General features: G+C 45.6%; 1 protein-coding gene across 1 annotated transcript in view; it reads left to right on the top strand.

Moving 5' to 3' along the window:
* Window positions 1–15,814, top strand: part of LOC147435308 (tRNA ligase 1-like) — a 238,268-nt gene that overhangs the window by 199,815 nt on the left and 22,639 nt on the right. The gene's annotated exons all lie outside the window — the stretch shown is intronic.

Genomic DNA, 15,814 nt, shown 5'->3' with positions numbered 1-15,814 from the left:
TCTTGAACCATGTTGACATTTGTGCATACCAGCATGATGTGTCTCCCTATAATGCTATTTGTTTGGAGGACTCAAGTGCCAATCTGGCATATCTGTCTCTGGTAGTATCCCATAAGCTGTGCATAAAGGAGACTGATTTGGTAAGCGCCTCTATCTCCACGGGGGGGCCGCAAACTCCGCTTTAATGATCTCGTGTGGCACGGAGGCCTTGGCTCTGATCAGCTGGCCTCTCCATACCTCTCCGCCCATCGTGACGCATAGAGGGTCCCCAAACCTTAACCCCATAGAGCACAGCTGAAGCTACCAAGGTATCAAAGCGCCAAAGGTTTGTTTGGGGTTCCTGGAACTGAACCTGCAAACACATCCTCTCCAATCCTCCCGAGGCCGCATACGCTTTGGTCAGTTTAGTCTCTGTTGCTCTATTCAAAGAAAACTTTGGCCCAGTGAAGACTAACACAAGATAAGCGTATGCATTTGTGTACTCCAAAGTCTCCTAACCATAAGTGAATGTAGGTGCGATCTTCTGATCCATTGCGGTGTGGTGTTAAACACTACAACCTTGGTTTTACCAAGGTTTACACACAATCCACTTCCTCCGCCAAGCTATGTATTGCATCCAAGCGTCGCTGCATACCCTCCGGTGAGGCAGAGATCAACATTATGGAATCCATGTCTCTGTCAGTTGGGCACCTCTGTCAGTGTCTCTGTCAATGTCTATATACATACCAAATAGAGGTGGAGACAATGGACAGCCTTGTTTCGCTCCAATAGTGGAGTGAACTAAATCAGATTTCCCCTCTGAAGTGCGTACATGACCCACCATTGATCTGTATAGAGCCATGATCCCCCAGATCAACTCAATGGGCACTCCCATCTCGTGTAGTCTGTGCATCAATCTGGCTTTGGGCACCATGTCAAATGCTTTGCGGAAATCCACAAAGCTACAATAAATCCGTCTCCCAGGTGCCCTACCCTCTTTAATGATGGCTCTGAGTGTCAGAATATGGTCAAGAGAGGAGAAGCCTCTCCTATAACCGGCCTATTCCAATAGAAGTGCAAAAGCCTCTGCGAGCATATCTCGAACATGTATAAAGTGCTCTCCTACTAGGCCATCATGATCATATGTCCTCCTGGTCCTCATCCGATCAATGGCCGTCTTTACCATCTCAGTGGCAAAGAAGGTACTCGTAGATGGGCATGGCTCAGGAGGATCTGGAAGGGGCGTCTGTCCAAGGACCGTATATAAGGATGTTGCATACTGATCCCACACATCAGGAGAAGTAATCACTGGGGGAGGGGAGTGCTCATGAAAGAAACGCCATGCCTATAACCGGCCTGTACAATGTATAGGGCGGTACTATTTCATTTACCTGTTAACTTTACACAGAGCACAGAGAAGGAAAGAGAACACAGATGCGTCCAGCGACTAGAATGTCACTGTGCACACGAGACTGACACCCTGTAGGCCCCAAAGACTGGTGCCCCTTTTGGTATTTCTTTATTCATTATAAGGTAGACGAACCGACCACTTAGTACAAGCTTTCACAAAGCTGTCCAAACCTTGTGAGGGCTGAAAATGCAGGTTTCCGACCTGATTTCGGCAGCATAACAGCGCAAAAACCCCTATAGGTCAAATGTACCTGTCTAGGGCGGATTCCCTCGCTCTCTGGAAGCTTTCCGGTGAGCTGTCAGAGAAATTCAGCGGGCTGTAATTCTCTGTTTTTCAGTGCCGGGTACTCAAAAGCCTGTACAGGCATTCCAAGGCTCTCACCAGGCTCCCCTAGTGTTCCTTTGCAGTTTAGGTGCGAAACCCTAAACCTGCAGAAAAACACTACAGGCTGTAATTCCCTGTTTCGGATCATTTTTAGCGGAGCGAACACGCCTACGCGTGTCCCAAGGGTTCCCGCACGCAATGGGACAATTCCTGTGTGAATTGGACGAGTTTTCACGCGAGAAAAGTCTCCAAACTCACAATCTTTCGCGATGGAACTGTGGGTACCTGTGGGGGATTAGCAATTAGCTAGTCGGGTTCCTGTTCAGAAGGCTCTTGCCTTGGCAAACGTTCATAAACCCCCAGAACTGTACATATTCATTTGAGTAGCCCAACTAGTGGGGCATTACCATATGTTTAAAAGGGGAGAGAGAAATGCACGAGAGCAAGTCATTGTGCTACATGAGACAGAGGAGAAGGCAAGCTTTCCATCAAAGCTATAGACCTGCACCGCACCCACTACTCACACACACTGTAGGTCACTTAAATAAAAAATCAGCTCCTCTCAAATTGGGCGCCCCTCTCTTGCTGGTGGAAGTGGAAAATCCACCTGGAACCGCCATGTGTCCAGTTTGCCCCTCTTGAGTTAATTCTCTAGCTCCCACTGACTTGTAAAGTTGTAAGTGATTTTTCGAGTGGCCCAGACTTCATTTGGCGCACATAGGCTTCCATGCTCATCATGATTCAATGCTTATTGGCCCGCCCAGTCCCAGACTGCCCGACGTAGACTCCCGATGTGAGAAACCTGTTCGGCCGCAGCCGTTTCACACTGGCCATGCAATGTCCCTTGCTCCTTTTCAAGGGTTCCGTGGAAAACAAGTAAAAATAAAAATATATAGTACTTATTTATGGAAGGCAACAGGAAAAATACACCTTGTGGTGACACACCCCACCCTTGAAATATTGCAAGCGACCTCGCTTGCATGCCAATAATACATGCGGTATCTCTTGATATCACATATATTCTATGATGGGAATCCAAGATATACATGCTTCCGGAAATGTAGCGTTGGACGATTAAACAATCCCACCAGCCTGCGTACGACACATATATCAAGCATAGAAGTCTTTTAGTGTACTGTCGAGCACAAACTTATCTACCTAAGTTCTGTATGGAAGGAGTAGATACAATTGCTTAACTACTCTGTTGAGCATCATGAACGATGCTCTTGCCTTGCTCCAAAAAGGCTACATCAAGTCACTGTGGGTTCCATTTGAAAGGCTTTAAGATACAATTGCAATAGCTGAGGTGAATCAACCAATTCGGACTCCATCTATTTGGCATCCAACGATGGATAGTTCTTGAACTTCACCAAATAGCATCTTGCAACCTTTCCTCTACCCTTTCTTTCTTTATGTGCCAATATCTGTTCAGGAACAAGGATCTCATCCAATTCTTCCACTTCGGGTTGTTCTTCATCAAGCATATTCTTTGGCACATCACCAACAAAGGGTCTTAGAAGGCTGACTTGAAAAGCATTATATATTTTCCAGCCTTCTGGTAGCTTCAACCTATAAGCTACATCGCTGATCTTTTCGGAAATCTGAAAAGGACCATAATATCGCATACTGAGCTTAGGAAACAAACAGTCCTTGCCTTTCCTTTTCCTTAACGTGGCCTTTTCAAAGCGCAAAAGCACCCAATCACCAAGTGAAAATACAAGTTCACGACGGTGATGATCAACAGCTTTCTTTTGCTTAGCCTGAGTCTTCCTATATGTTTCATCCACATCTTGTACATACTTGTCTGCCTCAAATATCTTGTTCTTAGTCTGCAAAATGGGCGGGATTTTCTTCCCTCCTTCCACTATCTCAAATAGTGCCGTACCTGTTGATGTATGCACAATGTTATTGTAGGCATATTCATCCAATCGGAGATGGTGTTCCCAAGTTGCCTTATGCTCTGACACATAACATTTGAGCAGATCCAAGACAATAGAATTTGCCTCTTCTGAATGTCCATCAGTTTGCGGATGAAACGAAGAAGAGAACTTTAGCATAGTGCCCATATTCTCAAACAATGCCTTCCAGAAATCGACTCGTCATAAGTGGATCCCTGTCACTGACAATTGACTGAGGCATCCCGTGATATTTAAAGATATTGCTCATGAATATCTTGACCATGTGTTCTAGCTTTATCTTCTTCCTCACAGGAATAAAATGGGCCTGCTCACTGAACCTACAAATGATAGTCCAAATCCCATCATGGCCTGTTTGTGTTCTTGGAAGATCAAAGATAAAGTCCATTGCTATGCTTTCCCATGGCCTATCAGGGATCGGCAATGGCTGCAACAATCCCGGTTGCTTTTGCCTGTCAAATTTGACTTTTTGGCAAACTAAGCATGATCTTACAAATGTGTCAACATCTTGACGCAAAGCTGGCCAGTAGAAGAATGCCTTAACCCCTTTCACTGTTGCATCAAAATCTTTGGCTGTAGCTGTTTAGTAACGCATAACTTTCCATGCATCATGAGAAAATCATTCTTAAGCATATAGTGTTCATGATGTTACCCATCAACAAGTAGGTCATAGATCCTTGCAAAATCTGAATCTTCAGCATATTGTGTCTTCATTTCGTCTAGTTCACAATGGTACAGAATTGACACTATTGAAATTTGGGGCTTTCGTGACAACGCATCAGCCACCGCGTTCTTTTTCCCTTGCACATGCACAATCTGAAAATGGAACATTGACAAGATGATTGCCCATCGCATGTGCTTCTCAGACAACTTCGTTTGTGTGAGAAAATATCGCAAGGTTTGATGATCCGTTTGGACAACAAAATCAGCCCCTAGCAGATAGTGTTTCCAACTAGTGAGAGCATGAATTACTGCCAACAAATCTTTCTCATAGACTTGCAAGTTTCTTTCAGTCTTGAAAAGAATTCTGCTCTCATATGCGACTACTCGGTCATTCTGCATTAGAATTGCACCCAGACTATGGCCACACGCATCACACTGAACCATAAAAGGTTTCGAAAGATCTGGCAAAATGATTACCGGATCTGAAGTCAGCTTCTCTTTCAAGTGTTTGAAGGCTAAAATTTCCTTGGCTGTCCACTTGAAAGTAACTCCTTTTCCTTGCAGTGCATGGAGTGGAGAAGCAATCTCAACAAAATTTTGGATGAACCTTCTGTAGTAGGAACATAGGCCTAGAAAGCTTCGAATGTCATGTACGGACTTCAAGTCTGGCCATGACCTAATTGCTTCCACTTTGGCGGGATCCATGCATACCCCATCCTTTGAAACAATGTGCCCAAGGAAGTGAATCTCTTGCAAAAAGAAATCACTCTTCTTGGCATTAATGAGTAGCCTGTTCTTACATAACTCATTGAGAACTGCGGTCAAGTGATCCCTATGCTCCTCTTCAGACTTTGAATAGACAATCATGTCATCAAAGAAGGTACCCACGAAGTTTCTATGTGGTCTAAAAATTTTGTCCATCATTCTATTAAACGTGGCAGGAGCATTTGCGAGACCAAATGGCATGACAAGAAACTCATAGAGACCAAATGTTGTCCTGAACACAGTCTTATGGACATCTTCTGGCCTAATGCGTATCTTATGGTAGCCACTCTTTAGGTCTATCCTTGTAAATAATGATGCTCCCTCAAGCCGATCAAGAATGTCAGCTATCCTCGGTATGGGGAACCTATTCTTGATGGTATTCTTATTCAAGGCGAGATAGTCAATGCACATGCGCCATGAACCATCCTTCTTCTGCACTAAAAGTACAGGCGAACAAAAAGGGGATGAACTAGGCTATCAGCCCCTTCTCTTAAAGCACGTTGACCCGACTCATAATCTCTTTCTGCTGGGCTGCACTAACCTTGTATGGTGGTCTATTCGGTGGACTAGAGAACCTGACACAAGATCTATGGTATGATCCTCAGGTCTCTCAGGAGGTAACTCCTCTGGCAAAGAGTCCGAAAAACAAATACTGAAACCACTGAAAAAAGTTGACCTGTCTTTATCTAAGGTAGACAAATTAGATACAACTTCAGGTACTTCTTTTGCAAAGATCAAGTATGCAGAAAGATGATTCTTTATTACAGATGAAATAGTAAAATCAGAAACAGCTGGAACAGACTCGCCTTTAAGCTTTACATCAAGGACATGAGTCTTTTCTCTATGTACAAGGGTAATCTTTTTGTTGTAAGTATCCACTATAGCATGCAACTTGTAACACCATGGGATACCCAGTAAGACATCACAGCCCTCAAGTGGCATAATATGAAATTCTTCCGCATCCACATAGCTCTGAATGTGCAGACGAAGCTTTCCCAAAATGGCAGTAATAGGCTCTGAATGACTTGGGCATGCCAAACCTGCTTCCCCTGTCATACCCGTCTCCTCTGCACGAATGCCCAACTTTGATGCCAATTCTGGTGATATGAAATTTGCACGGGCTCTTGGATCAAAGAAAACCAGCACTATTTGGTCTCTAACTTTGCCCCAAGCTCTGCACACTTCTGTGGCATCTATGTTTGGCTGGTCTCCAACCAAATCTGGGACAAGTCCTGCACTTGACTTTGGCTTCTTCCCTTTATGATCTGACGTGTCATCCTTATCCTGTGACTTGTTCTATGAACATTCATTTGCAAAATGTCCTTCCTCTTCACAAATGTAGCATTTCTTGGCCTCCCTAAGAGCTTTCCTTTCTTTAAAAGTTTTGCAAGAAAAATGCCTTTTTTGTCCTTGTCCTCGTCCCGAAGGAGATTTAGATTGCTTCTTGGACGTATCAGCTTCTTCATTGGAGGGCTTCTTTGTGGGAGGCTCAGAAGACTTTCTTGCAAAATTGCTCTTGGCTGAAAACTGTTTGCCCTGGGACCCTTTCTTGTGGCTATTAAATTCATCGGAATCTCCCTTCGACAGATTGTTGGCCACTCTTGCATTCTCAATCAACTGAAACATATTCATGACAGTAGTCTTTGTGCAGTAGTCCTTGATTTTCTTGGGCAATCGGCAACAGTACTCAATCTGTTCCGACAATGGCACAAACTTGTAAGAGGTGACTGGCAACAGTGCGGCCCCAAAATGTTTATTGTACTCTTCTAGATTCGCACATTGTTTAGCATTCAACTCGTGCCATTTTGTCATCACATCCACTTCAAAAGTGTTTGTCAGCCATGCAGGCGCAAATAGCTGTTTGAATTGGACCCACGTTGTTGGGGCTTGACCCTGGCTCAACAATGCGGTCCATCATTGAAGCGCATCCCCTTTCAAGAAAGTGGCAGCCTTGCGTATATATAAAGATTCCGTGAAGTTTCCTCCAGCATAAGCTGCATCGAATTGTTGTATGAAGGTCAAAGCCTTCAATTGATCCTCAGTTCCTCTGAAAGTTTCAAACTTAACTCCCTGCCCACCTTCCTTGTAATCCTTAGGTTGACTCAAAGGAGCCACATTATCATAAACAGTTGCCTGTAACAGTGGAGCTTGACGATTGTTCATTCGAGCACTCGCATCACCCCTGTTATGTGCCATATCCACATTTTGGGCATATGGCTGCAAAAAACCAGCCATACCAAATTGTGTTCCAGGCACTCGAAATTGGCCATAGTTACCCTCTGAAATCCTGGTTGGACACCCATGTTCGCGTACATAGGGTTACCCATGCTTGTTTGCATTGTCCCGAACACATTCCTTGGCATATAACCCGTGGAAGGTCCAGCCATAGCTTGAAACACTGAAGCATCTCCAAAATAACCAGGATAAGTATTAGGTAATGGAAGGGTCTGATGCATGGCCTGTTCATTTGTCCCTTGATCATTCACAAATGGTTCTTGTCTAGCTAAAGCAAGTTGCTTTGGATCATTGGAAACCGCTAATTGCTCAACCACATGGGCTTTCCCTCGAGCATCATGAGTCCTCTGCGCATTGGAAATCTCCTTTTCGTGCAACGGCTCAGTCATGTCCTGTGTAGGAGGCTGAAAACCCTGTGTCGGAGCCTGTATGAACTCCTGCATTCTTGGGTTGCTAGCCAGCTGCTGAAACATGTCCATGCAGCAACGTAGTTGAGCTCTAAACAACATGTCCTCTTCTTGAAGAGTTGAAGGAACTTTCTCTGTACCATGTGACGACGATCCCTCTTCAGGTACTTTGTCTCTCTTCTTTGCCATAACGACATGCTCTCTGTTGCTTTCACCCACAACAATCCATGCTGCACTTTTTGAAGAAAAAGTGACTACCCCGTCGATGGAACCATAACACCGGCCTGTACAACGTATAGGGGGGTACTATTTCATCTACCTATTAACTTTACAAAGAGCACAGAGAAGGAAATAGAACACAGATGCGTCCAGCGACTAGAATGTCACTGCGCACACGAGACCAACACCCCGTAGGCCCGAAAAGCTGGCTCCCCTTTCGGTATTTCTTTATTCAATTTAAGGTAGACTATCCAACCACTTAGTCCAAGCTTTCACAAACTGTCCAAACCTGGCGAGGGCTGAAAACACAGGTTTCCGACCTGATTTCGGCAGCATAACGGCGCAAAAACCCCTGTCACTGCGCACACGAGACCAACACCCTGTAGGCCCGAAAGACTGGCTCCCCTTTCGGTATTTCTTTATTCAATTTAAGGTAGACTATCCGACCACTTAGTCCAAGCTTTCACAAACTGTCCAAACTTGGCGAGGGCTGAAAACACAGGTTTCTGACCTGATTTTGGCAGCATAACGGCGCAAAAACCCCTGTAGGTCAAAAGTACCTGTCTAGGGCAGATTCCCTCGCTATCTGGAAGCTTTCTGGTGAGCTGTCATCACAGAAATTCAGCGGGCTGTAATTCTAGACCTGCACCCACTACTCACACACACTGTAGGTCACTTAATGCAAAAAACAGCCTCCTCTCTCAAATTGGACGCCCCCTCTTGCTGATGGAAGTGGAAAATCCACGTGGAACCGCCATGTGTCCAGTTTGCCCCTTTTGAGTTAATTCTCGAGTTCCCACTGACTTATAAAGTTGTAAATGACTTTCCGAGTGGCCTAGATTTCATTTGGCGCACACAAGCTTCCATACTCATCAGACTTCAATGCTAATTGGCCTGACCAGTCCCAGACAGACCGACCCAGACTCCCGATGTGAGAAACCTATTGGGCCGCAGCCCTTTCACAGTGGCCATGCAATGTCCACTTGCATCTTTTCAAGGGTTCCGCGGAAAACAAGTAAAAATAAAAATAAATAAAAATATATAGTACTTATTTACGGAAGGCAACAGGAAAAATACACCTCCTGGTGACAATGCCTCTCTTGAGTCTACTCAAGAACATTATAAGTCTCATTTCATTTGAGGTAGGAATGCTCGCTTCTTCCATCGCACAAGGAAGGTGTGTGACTGTCTATGATTGATGACCCCTAGGAAAAGATCCCTTTGAAGCTGTGCTCGTCTCTCTACACTCCTCGTCATGCCAATTGTTCTGAGGCATGGTCCTAGAACGGCGTCTCTAATCAGCAGACTGATTGTGTGGGTATGCCTCTGGTACTGCCTCATGCAATGTCTCAGTCAGTAAAGTGGTGATCTCCTCCACTGAGAGTCCTGGCTTGGCTGCTGTACATAGACAACTATAGATCTCCTCTTTATAAACAAACCCAGTCTCTGGTGTAAATGTATAGGAGTTACACACACTGGTCTTGGTCCTACTATGAAATCCTGAATGCAGGGGATGATGCTCGGATGTGCCATGAGATAGTCCACTCTGTTGGCCCCTTGCTTGTGTGGAAAGCATGTGAAACCGGCTGCTTTAGGAAAACGTTGTAGGCCATTAAGTATCGCCAGACCATGTGTAGTCGCCATCTTCCATACTTTGTCTGCTCTCTATCTTGTAAATGTCTATCAAGCCCCAAATCTCCTACATTCAGCTCTCTAAGCATCTCCTCTAAAGTGTCATAGAAGACTATGAGCATTGCCCATCCAGACATTGAAGCTCCCTAGGAGGATGACGTCTCCATCCTCCCATATGTCATTGTCTAGGATTGACAAAGGTGATTGGCCTCTAGGCCCAGCATAGAATGATGTACGGGGAGAAAGTAGCATATGGCAATTTATAAAAATTGGCCTATGTCGGCCCTTAGCCTCACCCACATGTATCTAGCATGATCGTCTCTTCGTACAATGTGTAGAAGTGGTTGTGGCTCCTCTCTGAATAATACTGCTACCCCCCCCCCCCCCCCCCCCCCCCCCCCCAATCCTCTACTCCCATGCTCAGATCTTGTGTCAGTCCGACAAGCTCTCTCATCTATATCCTGTCACATGTGGCATCATTTGTCCAAGGACCGGATGAGTCTCTGAGAGTAATAGAATGTCCCTGTCCCGGAAGCTATCCTCAAAGGCGCCCACATGCAATCTATAAGATCCATTACAATTCCAAGCTTCCATCTTAAGTATGGTCCCATAGGTCTCACACTGTCATGTAGAGTGTCGCTCTACAATCACCACCAGACTATCTGTAGAAGGCAATCTTTCCCTTCTCCCTTGCTGTTGTAATCTCTGGCATCACCTCTCTCATGTGAGCTATAGTTGCTAGACGGTGAGATCATCACCGAGAAGAAATACCTGTCTTCTCGAGGGTTGGCCTCTTTTTCAAAAACTCCTACAAGGAGGGGAAATGTAGTACGAGTGCTCTGTGCATTGAGGACTCGCCCGGGCCTTCGCTCCTCTTGCCCACCCTCCATGCCTTTGTGTGTAAAGGCTTCTCCATTCCCATCATGGACATGAGGCTTGTGACCTCTTTTCAACATTGTTGACATCCTTGAGGCCGGTGACCCTCACATGTAAGGCATGTAGCCGCCTTCTTTGCTCTTCTTTGAGGGTCATGCTAATGATGGTAGGTGTAGTAGAAGCCTCTTTACCTTTCCCTTTCTTGGCGACCTCGATCCATTTCTCGGCCGCCTCCACTTTCTTTTCTGTCTTGGTGATGACCTCGACCCGAAATGACTTCTTTTCCTCCTCTTTGATGACCTGCACTTGTTCTTTGATTGTGTTCAGCTCCTTCATCATGGAAGGCTGAAATTCCCCTTCTTCAAGTCGCCCACTTTTGGCTTCAAGAAGCTCACGTTGTAGATTTCGGATGATGGAATCTTGGATGACCACTCTCTCCTCGAGCGAAGCGATCCTCCTACCCATGCCATCTCTTTCTTCGGTCCATCTTTGAAGAATAGTGCTCCTCTCCTTCCTCCAGTCTTCCACTTTGTTGCTCCATTCTTGCATTTCCTTCTCTATTGCCGACATCCTCTTCCCTATCCGCATCAAAGAGGCTTTGTGGGTGGTCGACGAGGGATGCGTCTTCTTACACGAGGGGGAAGCCATTGGCACTTCTCCGATGCTTCCCATGAGAGAGAGAGAGAGAGAGAGAGAGAGAGAGAGAGAGGGAGAGAGAGAGGGTGTCTAAAACATCAAAGAAATACTAGAAACCCTAAAAATCAGCAAGGAACGCTTGTGTAATCCTATATAAGAAAGAAAATCAAAGTTGAAACCTTTAAAAACAGAAAAAAATAGTGACAAAACCCTAAAAACAACCAAAAAACAGTTTCAAAACCCTAAAAAAATAGCAAAAAAAACAATGAAAAAACCCTAAAAACAGTTTCGAAACCCTAGAAACTGTGAGAGAGAAGTCCAAACCCATGCGAAATGAAATGAAATGTTATATTAACGTCTTCAATAGGCCAAAATGACCTATGAGACCTATTTGTTACAAAATAGTGAATCTGATACTATGTCTGGGTACAAAAAGACTACAAATAAAATACTACTAATAGAATCCATCCTCATGGGCATTCTGGATGTCGAGAGAGTATGGTTGAATTCTTTGTTGTAATCTCTGTCGATGCTGTGTAGCCCCTCTCCTTGATGGCGGCCGTCTGGATCTCCGTAGCAACAGTGCTCGGTCGATCAGAGTGTCAGTAGTGGTCGAATGAGTGTGGGCCAAGCTCTCCAATGATGGCTCCCCTGGCTGTCCCATATCTAGTGAAAAGAAATCTATAATCTACCTCTGGGACTGTCTCTCTCTATCTCTCCCCAGTAAAGCGTCTCTATATGTGTGTAACTCAAGTAAATATATCCCAAGACATCTCTGATCCTCATAACACATGACCCTAGAGAAAGGACCGAAACCCTCTTTGAATAAGCAGTGGAAACGATCCCGAATCTGATAGTGTACGATCCCGAATCTGATAGTACACTGTGCAATGACATATGTAATATGAGAGAGAGAGAGAGAGAGAGAGAGAGTGACATATGTAATATGAGAGAGAGAGAGAGAGAGAGAGAGAGAGAAACGAAATGAAATGATATATTAACGTCTACAAAAGGCCAAAATGACCTATGAGACCAAACTGATTACAATGGTGAGTCTAGTACCAAGTCTGGGTACAAACAAAGAAAGCTACAAACTAGAAACTGAGATAGGAGTGCTACCGACTCCTATGGGTGGCTGGTAAGCTGAGCAATGGTATAATGCCACAAAGGTACAAAGTGGGGATAAGTGTCATCATGATACAATATAGCAGTAGCATGAAGCCTATCCTGATCGACACTCTGGGTGTCGTGCTAGAATCTTGTGGATCCTCTGCCGCAATCTCCGTCGGTGCCAAGTGGCTCCCCTCCTCAATCATGGTCGTCTCAATCTCCCCAACTCTTTAGCTCGGTCAATGAGAGTACCATTGGTGTGTGTATGGGTGGGAACCGAGCTCTGTGGTGGTGGTGGTCCCTCGGCCTCTGTGGTACTCGGACTGAAAAAATCTGAGATGTGTCTCTGGGACTGTCTCTGTCTATGCCCTCTCAATAGAGAGTCTCTATGTCTCTGTATATCAAGTAGAAATAATCCGAGACATCTCTGATCCTGATATCTCATGAGTCTATCTAACGAGTCAAAACCATCTCTGAATAAACAGTGAAAGCATCCTTGTATCTCATAGTAGACTGTGCAGTGACATATGTAGTGAAACTCCGTCTCTAGCTCTACATGGCATAACTGACATATCCTAATGTCTGCCGGTATGGCTTTGAATCTACTTGTCTCAATCCCAAGCTGGTGTGAAGATGTGCGTATCTGGCCTACGGCACATCGTAACCCATGAGATAGATGTGTGTCCATGTAGCTGGGTCGTGTGAGAAATCCGTCTGTCGTGAGTTGGAGAAGATGCTCTCTATAGAAAGCCCTCTTCGTACCCAACTCCCGTGATGGCTCTATCCATGTCCTCCTGGTATCAAGCTGGATAAGATCCTGCCGAATGAGTCTAATAATCTCCATCCATGTAAGAGCCAAAGATGGTGCATCAAGAGAATATTGGAAAGGGGGCAACTTGTCCATGCTGAAACCATGCCTTTGAAATCATGAACTCATTTGTGCATACCAACATGATGTATCTCCCTGTAATGCCAGCTGTTTGGATGACCCAAGAGCAAGCCTAGCATATCTGTCCTTGGTGGTGTCCCATAAGCTGTGTACAAATGATACTGATCCTGTAAGTGCCTCAATCTCCATAGGTGGGGCAGCCAGCTCCGCTCGTATGATGTCATGTGGAACTGAGGCCTTGGCTCTAATCAGCCTAGAAACGATAGATACCAAGGGCCTCTCCAGATTACTCCATCCAGCACCGTCAACAGATAGTCCCCAAACGTGAACCTCGTAGTGCATAACTGAAGCGACTAAAGTGTCAAAGAGCCAGAGCTTTGTTTGAGGTTCCTGGAACTGAACTTGCGAACAAATCCTCTCTAAACCGCCTAGGGCTGCATAGGCACGAGTCAATCTAGTGTCTGCTGACAATTTCAGTGTGAACCTCGGTCCACTAAAGACCACCCCAAGATATGTGTATGCATCAGTGTACTCCACACTGTCCTGACCATATGTGAATGTAGGTGCTGATCTCCTGACCCACTGTGGCGTGGTATTAAATACCATGACCTTGGTTTTACCAAGGTTGACAGACAATCCACTATCCCCGGCAAAATTGTGCAATGTTTCCAAATTCTCTGCATACGCTCTGGTGAGTATGATATCAACACGATATCGTGAGCATACAATAGAAGAGGGATCCATGTCCCTGCAAGCTGAGCACCTCTATCTCCTCCTCTGCCAATATAATCAGAGACCTCATTAACATACATACGAAATAAAATATATAGAGAGAGATAGAGAGAGAGACGAAATGAAATGAAATGTTATATTAACGTCTTCAAAAGGCCAAAGTGACCTATGAGACCAGAAAGTTACAATGTGGTGGATCTGATACAAAGTCAGAGTAACAAAAGTGACAAAATAAAATACTATGGAATCCTAAACTGCTAGGTTTGAGCTGAGCAGCTAGGTGGGATAGCTAAATCACAAAAGACCAGCATCAGTCGCTGGCGGATCTCATCAATCTCCTCCATCGTCAATAGCCTGACCAGTCGTCGTGCATATCAGCCCAAAGTGATCCGAATCCTCTGATGCAGCCTTCGTCGATGCTGTGTAGTCCTCCGCAGTCGTGGGCATCTATCCTAGCTCGGTCGCTCAGTCGGTGAATGTGCCTCTGGCGTGAGGCGACAAGCTCTCTTGTGGCAGTAGCTCCTCCGGGTGCCCAGTGTCTGCTCTAAAGAAGTTTGTGATCGGTCTCTGAGATTGGCTAGCCTCTCCCCTCATCAGGCTCTCTGTGTGTTTGCGTAGCTCGAGCAAAAATAGACCCAAGCATCTATGATCCTCGTACCGCATGACTCTGGAGAGTGGTTTGAAGCCCTCTCTGAACAAGCAGTAGAAGCGGCCACGTATCTCGTAGTAGACGGGGCAATGGCATGTGTAGTGTAACTCTGTCTCAAGCTCCATGTCACATGGGAGGCATGTCCTGGCCTCTGCCGGTACTCTACTAGTCTCGATTCGTAGCTGGTGTGAAGATGTGCGTATCTGGTAAATAGCACATCGTATCCCATGAGACAAGTGGGTGTCCATGTATCTGAGCCTCGTCACAAAACCGTCCAACGTAAGCTAGAGAAGATGCTCTTTGTAGAAAGCCATCTTCGTGCCCAACTCCTAGTGCCTGCTGTATCCATGTCCTCCTAGTGTCTAGCTGAGTCAGGTCCTCGCGGATGAGCCTGGTGATCTCGGACTGTATAAGAGTCAGAGATGGTGCATCCACAGAGAGAGAGAGAGAGAGAGAGAGAGAGAGAGAGAGAGAGAGAGAGAGATGGATGAATGAAATGAAATGTTAACGTCTTCAAAGGGCCAAAGTGACCTATGAGACCAGAAAGTTACAATGTGATGGATCTGATATAAAGTCAGAGTAACAAGATGACAAAATGACAAAATGACAAAATAAAATACTAGGGAATCCTAAACTGCTAGGTGTGAACTAAGTAGCTAGCTGGATAGCTAGATCACAAGAGATGCAGCATCGGTCGTTGGCGGATCTCATCAATCTCCTCCATGGTCAGTAGTCTGACCGGGCGTCGTGCATGTCGGGCGAAAGTAATCCGAATTCTCTGATGCAGCCTCCGTCGATGTTGTGTGGTCCACCGCAGTCGGCGCATAGGGGAGATCGGTCGATCAGTGTGCCTCTGGTGTGAGGCGACGAGCTCAGTTGTAGTAGTAACTCCTCCGGGTGTCTAGTGGCATCTCTAAAGAAGTCTATGATCTGTGAGATTGGCTAGCCTCTCCTCTCATCAAGCTCTCTCTGTGTCTACACAGCTCGAGCAAAACAAACCCAGGCATCTCTAATCCTCTTACCGCATGACTTGTGAGAGAGGTCCAAAGCCCTCTCTGAACAAGCAATGGAAGCGGCCTCGTATCTAGTAGACGGGGCAGTGGCATGTGTAGTGCAACTCTGTCTCAGGCTCCATGTCACACAGGGGGCATGTCCTGGCCTCTACTAGTACTCCGTTGTATCTCCCAGTCTCGATCCGCAGCTGGTGTGAAGATGTGCGTATCTGGCCAATAGCACATCGTATCCCATGAGACAAGTGGGTGTCCATGTATCTGGGCCTCGTCATAAAACCATCCTACGTAAGTTGGAGAAGATGCTCTCCATGTCTCCCCATCCATCACTGCGGCTTGTCCTCCCGTGATGATCTAATGA

This window comes from Adiantum capillus-veneris, chromosome 18, assembly GCF_014529385.1.
Source record: "Adiantum capillus-veneris isolate H3 chromosome 18, ASM1452938v2, whole genome shotgun sequence".
Lineage (NCBI taxonomy): Eukaryota > Viridiplantae > Streptophyta > Polypodiopsida > Polypodiales > Pteridaceae > Adiantum > Adiantum capillus-veneris.
The sequence above is the reverse complement of the archived record's forward strand: the minus strand, read 5'-3'. Positions and strand labels throughout refer to the sequence as shown.